Source organism: Podarcis tiliguerta (assembly GCF_965153285.1).
Source record: "Podarcis tiliguerta genome assembly, chromosome: 5".
In the NCBI taxonomy this organism is placed as follows: Eukaryota; Metazoa; Chordata; class Lepidosauria; order Squamata; family Lacertidae; genus Podarcis; species Podarcis tiliguerta.
The window spans coordinates 70,584,249-70,597,770 of NC_139538.1; the positions used below are offsets into that span (position 1 = coordinate 70,584,249).

The 13,522-nt window shown below is 41.6% G+C and overlaps 1 protein-coding gene across 1 annotated transcript in view; it reads right to left on the bottom strand.

The window, feature by feature from the left end:
* LOC310677313 (uncharacterized protein) overlaps positions 1 to 13,522 on the bottom strand; it is a 728,781-nt gene that overhangs the window by 239,977 nt on the left and 475,282 nt on the right. Inside the window, exons 12-13 of the mRNA XM_083440141.1 lie at positions 11,793 to 11,898; positions 660 to 826 (exon numbers count right to left, since the gene is read on the bottom strand). The gene's annotated coding sequence lies outside the window, so the exon portion shown is untranslated. The remainder of the gene's footprint in view (positions 1 to 659; positions 827 to 11,792; positions 11,899 to 13,522) is intronic.

Here is a 13,522-nt window from a genome sequence, read left to right on the forward strand (position 1 = left end):
AGCAGAGCTTTTTTCAACTGGAACTTGCTGGAACTCAGTTCCAGCACCTCTCAGGTGGCACCACTGCCATTGTAAGAGAACAAGGGAGGTGTTCATGGTGAGTTCTGGCACCTCTTTTTCTAGAACAATGGCATTAACTTTAAATAAACTTACTGTATGCATCTATGTTCTTTCTTTCTCCTGACCATCTTAAAGGAACCCATGACAATGTGTGTGTGTGTGTGTGTGTGTGTGTGTGATGCAATGCAATGCAATATTTAAAGCATTTAAAATCAATCAAAGGTATCCAAAAACAATAAACACAGTAGGATATTAAATAAATTTTAAAACAGATGTAATAAAATCATGCATCTGGATAGGCCTACTGAAACATTAAAGTTTCTAAAAAGCATCTAAGAAGTGTAATGAATGCACCTGTCTAATGCCAGTAAGGCAGGGTTTCAGAGCAGAGGTGCTGCCACACTAAGGAATCAGTCCTTGCAAATACAGAACAAATATTGTGTGGCACTTGTAAAAGTGCAAGTTCTGCAGATAGAAGTGATTGAGTTGGCATGTATGGGGTAAGGCAATCTCTTAACTAAACTGGTCCCAAGCTGTTGAGACTTTTATGTGCCAATTGTAGCACCTTGAACTCAACCTAGAAGCAAACTTGAACTTACTGTAAGTATCCCAAAGCTCACTTTGCTGGTCAAAGATGTAGATGGAACGAAATCTGCTTCATACTTCATTTTCAATGGATTCCTCCGACATCTCTAGCTCAGAGCAAGTCTTTGATATACAACATTTAGGAAATCTACTAGAACCAAATGTGTGCATTCTTCATTTCCTGGGGGGGGGGGAATGCAGTGAGTCAGGTGCTGTTAAAAGGTTTTGCAAATCATAAACATGACTTATAATGTTTCTCAGGCATGATATGTACCACTTAAAGCCTCATTTGGTGGAAACTTTTCTTAGGCCTTTTATCATTCAAGCATGCTAATGAGGGACCCCAGTAGATTAGTGAGTAGCCTAATAACGCAATGGTCTATTTCAGTCATCGTTTGAAACCATCTTTCATTGGAGTCAAGTAAACCTCTGCATTTTAATCACCCACTAATGAACTTGCAGACATGTGCACCCTTTTGAACTATACAGGACAGCTGGGATTATTTTAAAGATATTATGCCAAATTTATATAAACATTGGCAACAAAACGACAACGTTTTTCAGTGTCTTACAGAAAGGCCTTTTATGCATTTGGCAAGCAGTATACATATATGCGTATTGGCAAGTCATCCTGCAAACTTGTTTGAAGGGAAAGGTTGACATTTTTTTTAAATTACTAGAAAATCAAGTAAATAAAATAAAAAACCCTGCTTTAGATTCAGGGTCCCTTATTCTTTTTCCTCCAACCTAAACACAGAATAGCCATGTCAGCCAGAAGCCTCGATGCTCATATATAGATATAATGAAATAGTATCATCACCCCCACCAAGTAGGCCATTAGCTGAGAAACCCACACAACCAAGAGTAGTCTCTAGAAGGAACTGTCATTGCTCAGGGGCCTTTATGATTCACTGCAATGACAAGGACAGCAGTGCCTATGTCTTCACACTGAATGCAAGAATTGCCTCTGATGTTGCAGCTAATACAGAAGCTTTTGAATACTTAATAGCTCATCAAGAGCATTGGAATACCTATAGAACTCTGATGTCTTTTACAAGAACTTTACTGAGCATTAGCATCTTTTGTAGATACCCTAATTCTCTTCCTTGATACGTCAAAACAAATTCAAAATAATGAGGAATTAATTTCCCCCGACTATTGTCAGGCTTTGTGTTTGCCTCTTTAAAGTGTTGCATTTCAAGCACTCCAGGATTTTCCCCTGTAACTGAGTCTTAAGGATCAAGTTTCAAATTAATTATATTGTATTCACTGAATCCCTGCTACGCAAATTCAATATTATGCTTCCTTTTTCTAGTTAGGCTCCTAATTTCTCACTCACACAATTTGCCCAAACCATTATCTTGTATTGACATAGCTTGGCAAGTGGTGCTATGCAAAATATTTTATTACTTGAAAGTTTTCAATATAATACAAGCTTTGCTACAGTGGTTTTTATATTATTTGCTTGATCATGGCCATACCAGTATTTCCAATTACTTTGCTGCACCAGCAGGTGTGATTAAACTGAAAATATATAAACTGAATAAACTGGGACACAGTTTATATGATGAAATTGACTGGTGTGGCAAGGGCTACAGTGAGCAGGCAGATCAACAAACTTATTATTGAAAAATGAAGCATGCTTATCATGTGTTCTTCATTGGAGGTTGAATGGCCACCTGTCAGGGATTCTTTGGGTGTGATTCCTGCATTGCAGGGCATTGGACTAGATGACCCTTGTGGTCCCTTCCAACTCAACAAGTCTATGATTTGATTACTCTTAAATATGTTTTGTACCTTATCAGAGCAGCTTGTAAAAGAACCACGTGGATGAACTGTGTCAATGAGGAATGGCACTAGTTCCTTTTGCTAGTAGCGTGGGGAATAATTCCTTCATAGAATGGACTTTCAAAGTACTGAAGTTTTCTAATTAGATCAGGAAATGCATTCATCTTACCAGGGCAAGAACCTTTGGATTTCATTCTCCTTTCTTCAGAAATATGGCTGTTCTTTTCTGCATCCCAAGAGGAGCGAAAAAGCAGCCCCATGTTATTAACCTAATGCTCTCCCGCTGCTGGTTCATTTTACTTTGAAAGTAGGAATTCAAATGCTACTCTGGCAGAAATCCAACAAAAGCTACTTGTGACAAAAACCCTCTTGAAATCTGTGGGACTTGGCACCAGGCCTTTAAGTAAGTCTATTCCAATGTAAGGACATAAGAATAGCCCTTTGGATCAGGTCAGTGGCTCATCCAGTCGTAGAATCATAGAACTGTAGAGTTGGAAGGGGCCACCAGGGTCATCTAGTCCAACCCCCCACAATGCAGGAAACCTTTGCCCAGTGTGGGGCTCGAACCTATGACCCTGATATTAAGAGCCTTATGCTTTACCGACTGAGCAGCATCCTGTTCTCACAGCAGCCAACCAGATGCCCCAATGGGAAACCCACAAGCAGGACATGAATCTGAAAGCACTCTCCCTTTGCTTTGAATTGCGATATAGTTATAGCTATGTTTTGCTGGAGTATTTCCCCCTGCCACATACCCCTTAATCTGTTTGTTTCACAGTTGGAAAGAATCATTAGTTAATGTAAGAATCATTAGCCATCTACCTATTAACTAGCTGATTAAAGTTACATATGCCTAATCATCAAAACTGTGGCATAGCATTTTTTTAAAAACCTCACAATTCTTAACAAATGTTATCAATCACTGTATTCTAAAACATTAACATGTTAATATCTTTTGTCCTTCTGCATCGCAGTAACACACCAGAACTAAAATTGCCTTTTTAAAAATGCAAGTAAGTGTGCCCTTAGCTCACAACCCTACCTATTAGAATTTCCCTCACCGATAAAAATTGATCCCCATAAATTCATCAAGTGAGTTAGGTACTAATGAAGTCAGTTAAAGTTTGGAGCCCTAGTGGTTTTCAAAAACAAAACAAAAGCTTGCATTGAGAAGAAATAATGGGAAGAAAGAAATGAGAATTCAGAGTCACTGAATCTATCAAAGCATGAATATAACTATGAGATAAATAATAATTCTACGTCTCTGAGCAGGTCTAGGTTTTTTAAATAGATAGCATATTAGTTTTCATATTTTTACCATAACATAGCATCAACTATTCACACACATCCCTTGTTCCCTCCCACAATGCAGACAGTAGTAGTAGTTTCATTTCTGTTATCCCTTTATTTGTTCATTCATGCAATGGTTGACTATGCTAGGCAGTTAAGTAAGTGTTGGAGTGATCATGCAGCAACATTGTGCCATGCTATCAGAAGGAGTAAAGAGAAGTCAAACAGATTCCTGTGTTGCATCTCCCACTGTTTACAGCCTTGGAAGTTACTCAGCTAGCTTTACCAGATCAGTTTTCCTCTAGATAGGAATTACTGGGGACTTAAATGTAGCACCTGTTTATTTTAAAGCTGAATCAAGGTTATCTGGTGAGAATGGTTAAAATTTGGGGGACAAATATCCCAAAGCCAACACCCAAGGTTATCTCCTCCTTCTTCTTTTTTGAAGCAGCAGCTGTCAATTTTGTGGCAGAAGTGGCACTTCTCAAAGTGGCTGGTGACCAGTAGCGGTTGTTTGGATGGGGCATCATTGCTTACCTGGCTTCTTAATGCAGAGGTCACTGCCAGTAAAAGAGAGGGAGAGGAGTGAGGTGGTGGAGGTGTCAGCAAAGTGCAGCTGCCTCAGCGGGTGCAGTGGATTGTTCTGCCGCTGCACCACAAAGCCCTCCCTGCCGCATCTCCCCACTCTCTTGGCTTCTGGCAGTGTCTTCCGCATTGGGAAGCTAGGTGAGCATTGCCATCCCACCCTGCTGTGCTCTGCCAACTGCTAATGCTGGTAGTTGCCAGAATCCACAATGATGGTATGAAATCACATGGCATAGCGCCAAGAGGACTTCTGCCTGGGTGTGTGGGGTATTTGCAGTCACCCCGAAAAGCACTGCTGCCAGTGCTGGTAAGGCGCACATTTCCCCAGAGTATGTATGCAAGCAGGTGTGGGTTCTTTTCCACTTCATTGCCAGAAAATGAAAGAAAGGAAACATCAGCAACAGCCTAGCTCATCTTTTGAGGCAATTTTTGAAAGAGAATGTAAGTGTAGGATTTATTACAGAAGAGAAAATGGAAGTAAAAGGGTATAGAAACACTTCTGGTTAACAGAGTGGTATTATCAAGACACCCCACTCAGTTGCCTATCATATTTCACATCTGCCAATAGATAAGCTGTGCAATTATGAACTTCAGCATTCAACTTTTCCAAGCAGGTATGTGAGTGAAGATCATGGAGGTTTCCCCCCACTGAATAATGTAAATCAAGGCACCCTGTGGCTAAAATTTGTTCTTAAAAAAACCAAATTGATTCTCCTGTGATTTGGCCTACCACTGTTTTTCTGTGAACAGAAATACATTCCTAAATCATGCTGACATTTGTGTCTTAGTTTTATTTGTACTGCTTAAAAAAATAACCTCTAAGACTTCATATATCAATCTAGAGTTGCTTGGCTCCTTCTGTCACAAAAGGAGGGGAGCTTGTTGCTATTGATTCTTTATTGCACACTACAGACTTCTACATTTCATACATTAATGTAGAATTCCTTTAGTCATTGTTCCCTACTGTCCTGAACAGGGGGAGGCATTTGGTATTACCTTTGTAATAAAGCTGCTGTTATTAGAGAAGAGAAATGAGACCAGCAATCACAGGCATCATAAATATGAATGGATATTTGTGCGTGCACACAAACAAAGTAAAGTATAGAAGCTTTTAGACTTTTTTTAAATAAAAAAAAATCCTCAGATAGGCAGCCCAAGATTTGCGAAGCATACATATTAGATCCCAGTGACTAGAGCCAAATCTGGCTCAATAGAAACTGGCAATTGCCCCATTTATCATGCTAAAAACCAGGGCAGCACATCCTGTTTCTCTGCTTGAGGTGTAACAGGAAGTGCCATTCTGCCCTGCCACTGTTGCCATCACTTCTGCCACCACTACACTTGCTGCTGCTGCCACTGTCAACACTGCCTGCTCTGCTGTCATGTGCCCTGTTGCAATTTTGAGTGAGATATCAGCCCAAATGACATGATCTTGATCAAAATCAGCACCAATCACAGCAGTGCTCCTCTACCACTAGCAGATGTAGTGGGGCAGGTGGGGCACCTGCAGGGGTGTCAGCTGGGAGGCATCTGCTGCCTGGGGCAGCAGCCTCACTCTGCCTAATGGCTGGGTGAGCTCTGCTAGAAACCACAGTCTCCATCTCCTCCCTGACCAGGTTGCTCCATGCTGTGATGAAATAAACAAGTCTGCTGGATCAGGCCAAATATTCAACTAGTCCTGCAATCTCTTCTGACCGTAGCCAACCAGATGCCCATGGGAAACCTGCAAGAAGGAGCTAAGTGCAACCGTCTTTCCTCACTTGTGATTCCCAGCAGCTGGTATTCAGAGGCACACAGCTTCCAACAGTGGGGGGTAGAAGCTAGCCATCACGGCTAGTGACTATTGATAGCCTTATCTCCCATGCATTTGTCTAATCCTCATCCAAGTTAGCAGTCATGAAACGTGTCTTGTGGGAATGAACTCCCTAGTTCAACTATGTCCTGTGCAAAGGAATTCTTTTGTTTGTCCTGAACATTCCAACATTCAGATTGCACTATCCTGGTTAGCACCCCTATAAGGTCTGCTTCGGGAGAAGAGTGCAGTGTGCATGGAATGAGCATTCACAGTGCCGATGACAAAGCAATTCAGCTATTAGTTTTCACAAACAGCAGAGGAGGTTCTTAAATCTGCTTCTGGGCTTTGCTGTTGACGTCTCACATGAGGAGATGCTTCTGCATACAAAAATATCCCTCAAAACAAGCATACAGAACCGAAAGCCACTTCGTGTTCTGTTTGTGAAAAGGAGGCTGCAGTCTGTGTGAGGGGAGGGAAGAGATTGTTCCTTCAGCCGCCGCATATGGCATGGCTTGCTTGAATGAGTCATCTGGAGTTGTTTGCCTTGCGAGTCATTCTGGCAGGTTCACTCATTATCTGCTGTTGCTTTGGCTTGCTTTGGCTAACAATGGACAAACTCTCCCCAGATCAGTTTGCATTTGGGGTATTTTCTTCCCAACCTGGAAAATAGCTTGATTGACTCAGTCTCAGTCCTGCACACCAGGACTGAAATTCGCCCCTCATTGGCCCAACCCACTAACCTAGCTGGGCAGTGGCGGTCTCACCAAAGAGCTTTATCTTTCCTTCCACGGTCCCTCCTGGAATTCTGATTTTCTTAGGGAAAAACAAGAATAACTGGAGTCAAGACTGGACATCTTGGTAACAGGGTGCCCCTCTGTGTACATTGCTTTCTTCCTGGAGAACCCACAACACACTACTAACCCATTATGGCAATAAATATATTTCATTTCAGCAAGCAATTGAACACTAATTGATGTCCAAATCTGTTACCAAGTTTCATGGAGAAACGTGGTACACTGCACTTTTCCACTTTTCTGTTTTGTTTTGTTTTTTTTAAAAAACCTGAGTAACTTTATTGATGTGATGTCTTATTGATTTTATGTCTTGCAAACCTCCTGAAGGCTTTTGATGCCATGCTGGTGGGCTATCCATTTGAAAATATAATAAGTGAATGAAACATGCTTGTCATTGCTCATGTAAGCAGTTGGAATAAAATCGGAAAGGGACAAACAAACTCACATCCTCTCCAATAATCATATTCAGGTCTTGGGATTAAAGCTATGAAATATGCCAGATGTTTAATGCTTCAAAGGGAGCCACATGTTCTCTTTTGGGGACAGGGGGCGATCACAAGATTTTGAAACTCCAGATTTCAGGAGCCAGGTAACTTCCCAATGAGGAATGAATTCTTACCGGGGCAGAGGAAGGTATTTTAGAACATGAGAAAAATGCAACAGAGTGTTGTGGGTGACTAAGATTTACTCAGAGTAGACCAAATAAATTAGTGACCAGGTTTAACTTGAATCCACTAATTTCAATGGGCTTACTTTGAGAAAAAGTTAGCTGAAAACAACCCGGTATCTTTTCTGCATGCACATTGCTGTTCATACCAGTGGTTTCTTAGGTGCTGCCTGCCCATCCTGTAATTAATTCTATGGCTCCAGTCATGTGCAGTTGATTTCTGTGGGGCCCTCATCTACCTTCATCTTTGGGGGAGACAGCTGTGCAAAGATGTTTCTTTCTGACAGCCTGCTTCATAGCACTGTCCACCGCTGCAGACTCAGCTGTAGTTTATTGGTACAGTGCTTTGAAGGTTGGGACCATGAGTAAATTTTATCTAGGGGGTTTATCTGTAGAATATTGATGTGAATCTGGCTTGCTGAAATATAAATATAAAGGTAATATACACCTCCACTCTCCTGATGAGAGCAAGCAGTAAATATTTCACATTCTGCATCTGCCCTTTTCTTCTTTCTGGCTCACAGGAAACGTCCAGGACAGTATAGAGTCTAGCATAATATAGGGAATCCAAAGTGTAAGCGAATGAGCTTTCTGATGGCAGTGTGTGTGATAAAAAGGCTAAAGAATTTGGGGCCCTCCCTCATGGCTGGGAAACTGCATGGATTATTCTGCTGTGTATGACTGAGACCTTTTTTAGCTCCATGGCAGCTTTCTCCCTCTTGGTCCTGCCCCCCCCCCCCCGTTGCTTTGGACGATAACCCTAATCAGTTCCAGACCACTAGGGTTGCTGGGAGTTGTAGTCCAAAACAGCTGCAGTGTGCCTCATTGGGTAAGGCTGTTCCATGGGGAAGAGTCAGCATGGTGTACAGTATGGAAATGCTTGTTAATCTGGTGAGTAGTTACGAATATATTGCATCTGGCATTCTGAATAATTGAGGTTTTATGATACACAAGGTGGAATAAAAATCCCCACACTATTTCAAGTTAATGCAGTCCATGTTTGCCCATCTATAATTCCTCAAAAAGAAACACACAGAGCTCTCCTTCTTTAGGCCATTCCAATAGCTCACTGTCAGTCAGAAACCTGCAACAAATCCAAGATTAAAGGTTTTGTGCTGAACCAGACTCTGGGGATACACATCTCTTGCTAAGCAGGCAGACACACACACACCTTGGGGCAGGTTTTAAATTTCTTCACAACTTGAAATATAATGAGTAATCTCCAGTTACGTTATAGGAGAGCAAATACCCAGCAGGACCTGGAAGGAGGGCAGTTCCTAATAGGTCTCCCCTCCTGTGTATCCGACCCTGCCCTGCCTTCTAGCTGCCTAGCTCAGATAGGTTAAAAGGGTTTTTTCTGTTCCTGTTAATATGGTATTGAGATACCTTTTTGAACTGTTTATAGAATACAGTGGTACCTTGGAATACAAATGCTTTGAGTTACAAACGTTTTGGGTTACAAACTCCGCTAACCTGGACGTAGTACCTCGGGTTGCGAACTTTGCCCCAGGATGAGAACGGAAATTGCGTGTTGGTGGCGTGGCAGCGGAAGGCCACATTGACAAAAGCACGCCGCAGGTTAAGAACAAATTAAGTTTGTAACTTGAGGTACCACTGTATTTTAATTGTCTCTAGAATGCTTAAAAAACGATGATGATGTGTTTGCTGCCCTGGGCTCCTCTGGAAGTAATATATATTGAAATATCATTATCATCACCATCATAATTCAGGAACCAATGTACTTAAAATCCTGGGGACAATTTTCATGTGTTTTGACCATTCTGGTGAGGTCTGATATATTTTTACTCTTTCTTTCAGCATCAAAAGCCTTCAGGGCATCTTCCAAAACAAAAACAGTATCAAACTTGGCTTGATCCTTTAGCCATCTGGTTCAAATCTGTTATCTGGTTGTGTCTTTTTATATCTGTCAAGGCTTCTTCCAACTGATCTCCTGATGGATAACTGGTATAGGCAACTTGTTAGTGACAGAGCTACTGAAATATTCCAGTTGTTTTTATTCTTTGGGTTTTTGTGTCCTCTTTATTTTTTCAACGTGGCTGTGAATCCATACTAACTGGAGGAGACAGTCTTAGGAGGGCATGGAACCAAATGATAGACTGATGAAGAAGGCCTTACTCTCTCTCCTTTCCCCTGATGCAGCCAGGTGGACTGACTGCAAGTGGACAACTGATTTTTGGTCAGCCACGCTGGTATAAGTCAGGGAAGAGGTATCAAATTGTTCCTTGCTGATCAACCTACTTGCCTAGCTAAATGGTGGCAATCTGGAAATGAAACAAAAGAAAAGAAAGAAAAGAAACAGACATTCTTCCAAATCTGCAGAAGCTCCCAAAATAATAAACTGGGCTACAAGAATCTGGAGATTGCTCCTTCCACAAAATTAACATATTCTTAAGTAGCTTTGTGGCCTACAGCAGCTTAGCCAGGCAGGCATTTTTCTGAGAAGACAGTAATCCAGTTGAGGCAAACAACAGGTGTTGTATTTATCAACTTATGCTCACATAATACAGGCCTCTCAAAAACCTTCTCTCAGAATGACTCATCTCCAAAGACACAGATGTCTTTAGGCTTCCAGAATCCTCTCTGGCCTTCAGGGCTTGCATCTCTATACATATTACCGTTACAGACGGGTCAAGCATACATATACAGTACTACAATATTTTGCAACCAGACACTAGGGCAGTCTCATTTTAGAGCCTATTTGGCAGCAGTGAAGGCCACTGTATTTTCTCGGGTTGTCTTGTGCAGCTTTCCTGATTGATCCAGAGCATGCAACGTTCTGGCCCAATTGAGGAGTGGGAACTATTGGAGGTGCATTGTGACTTGTCTGTGAAGCAATTTGGGGATAAAATTGCTTGCATCCACCAGAATTGCACTGTTGTAGCAATTTGAGGTGTCAACTGCAATGGTTAGTGGTATTTTGTTGGATGCGTTTCACTTGGTGTGGCCTGAGAATGGGGACATGGTGCTTGGATAGGTTTGGGCAACCACCTGCACACTGGACCCTTGCCCCTTATGGATCATAAAACTGAGTAAGAGTGGGACAGCAGGTTGAGCCAAGAAGATAATCAATCCCTCACTGTGAGAAGTGGTGGCCCTAAGCCACCTGAAAGTGGCAGAATATGTTTGTTCCTATTTAAACTCCTAATTAGAGATGGCTGGAAACGGGGAGAAGGAGATGCAGACAGGATGTATTTTCCTTGCGGGTTCTTTTCGATTTCAATTTTCAGTGAATTTTCTGAGACATTAGATGCCCCAGTGAAATGCTGTTTCCTAAAGTCCGTGATGCCAGGGATGCTGCCATAACATCATTTGGTCCAGACTCAAGGAAGAGCAGGTAAGAGAGACATCCTTCCCTTTTGCTACAACCACTGCAGTTGCAATCACCAGGTAAGGAAGGGTGTGTGAGGACTCAGTATGGGATTAGCAATTACGAACAAATTTATAATGCTTGATGGGGAGATGGAAGAAGCTTTTTGAAGCATTCTTCAATATTGTTTTTTAATTGCCAGCATCTTTCTGAATTGAGACTAGGGAGTTTGTCCATTGCTATTTGTATTATTAAATATATTCATTTGACACCAACAGTTAATTTAAAACTAATGGCTCATCGTATATTACCTTGCATCTGTTAGAACCAAGCATATTTTGCTATCTGATTACCGTTTCATAATGATTCCTCCTTTAGGCCTTACAAGCTGTTTCATTTTAATAATGGAAGACCTTTGTTTAACCTATCCAGCTAACTTGCTGAAAACTGCATGATTCTTAATGAATATTACTTGGCTATTAATAGCAACCTTTCAAAGCCATGAGGTCAAATTGATGCTTATTTAGGATAGAACTGTTTGTCACCAAGATAAAAGATCTTGTTAATCTTCTGGAGAAAATCAATTGATTTTAATTTTCTGGCATCTGTTTCAGTTCTCTTCACCCATTAGTAGTTTGCATGTAATGTCCAAGAGAAAAGTGCTAAAAAAGCAGATTTTGACAGTGTAAGGTGAGCAGGTTGTGAAAATTTAAAACTTTACAGAAACATGGAGTCCAACATTCAACTTACTTAGCACATAGGGTTGAGTTGAAACTTTCAGGAACATTTTTGGCTGTGTCAAAACACACAAACACCCTTGTAATTGAGGGTTGTTGTTTTTTTTGTTTTGTTTTTGTTTTGGTCAACGCTTCCAAAAACGTTTGTTCGTATAACACTCACCTCTCTTGTTCCTTTTTTGATGTTATCAAATGTCCAAACTGGATTGAATATGTAGTGCCATGATATCATCTTGTTTACTGCATAATCGCCAACTGACAGGGATCATCTAAGAATGAAAACCAGTTTAAGTAATTAGCGATTTCACACTGTGCTGGTGTTACTACTCTCAACCCTTTCTAAACCTTGTTTTAACTGTATGTTAAAAATAGGGTTTAAAAACCTCTTTAAAATCCTTATCCCCCCCCCCCCAATACTGATCCAGGGTGGGTTAAGTGTTCCCTGGAGTGGCACAAGGTAGATAAAGGAGTCTGTGCACAGCGTAATTTCAAGCAGGGAACAAGCAGGAGCCAAGCTTCATATGCCATGACATTGAAGGCAAAAAGAAATATTGCTGTTGATCCAAAGCACAAAAATCTACATGACGGGTGGGCACAGCTGACAAGACTCATTCCTTTTGCTCCTGACAAAACAAATCATTTGAATAAACTCATGTGCTTTGCAGCTAAAACAAGGTGTTTTCCCAATGAATGGCTGGTTACGACAACACGAGTCAGGTTGCCTAGAAGATGACTCAAAATTAAAATGATGAAATAATTATAGCTTTAATTCAAAGGCATAATGTAAAAGCCAGCATGTTTGTTGAAAGCACTGATGGGCAAGGCCACCAAGACTCCCTTTGGTTTGGCTCAGGATTCCCCCAGGATTTAAGCGAAGTCCTCTGAGCCAAGCCAAGAGTTTGGGCTGTGCTCCCTTCCTGTTTCCACCACCTCCTCCTCCAGCTCTGCGATTCCCTGCAGCACATGCAGACGATGAGTTAATTTCCCCATAACTGAAATGTGTACAACCTTTTTGAGCCAATTACCAATTGTGAAATTTGAACTAACTTGGCATCCCTGGGGTATAACAAGGTGGGCTGCCACTACAAGAGAAAGGGCATGTGGTTTTAATGTTGCTGAGAAGTTGTTGCCTTTAAATATAGAGATGAGGCACAGAGCCAGATCTCAGTGGACTAAGTTACCAGCAATGTCAGTAATTTATTTATTTTTCTTGCTTCTTAAATGAAGGCATAGCCATTGTGGGAGCAGCAATGTGAAGCAAAAGGGAAGGCTATTTTCAAATCAATTTATGCATCCACCCAGAAGGAGTCTCCGTGATTTACAGAGACAACAACATGCAAGCTATACCGTGAAAATCCATTAAAATGAAACAAATGTACTAAAAGTAAAAAAGGTAAAGGTACGGGCCAGTCTTGACAGACTCTAGGGTTGGGCGCCCATCTCACTCAAGAGGCCGGGGGCCAGCGCTGTCCGGAGACACTTCCAGGTCACGTGGCCAGCGTGACATCGCTGCTCTGGCGAGCCACTAAAAGTATTTAGCCACAAAAATCATCCAACATAAAATTACTACCCCACCCACATAAGGATGAGCATCAAAGATAAACAACCAAGGGGCAGACCCTGTGGCAGGAGAATAGCACTGTTTTCTCTCCCTCTGCTCCTCTTTCTTCCTCCCCTCCACCACAAAAATGTTGCATGCAAGTCCCCATGACACTGGGTGGGTGCCAGACTCCTCAGGTTTGGGGAATGAGGCTGTGAACTCAAGAGAAAGTGTCTGACCAAGAGAGGAAATTGTTTGCAACTTTGACCCTGGATGACACTCATTTATTGGTAGCTGTTCTGAAGCAAGAGGCCATCACTCTGGCTGCCACTTCTGAGTCTGAGGACTCCTGC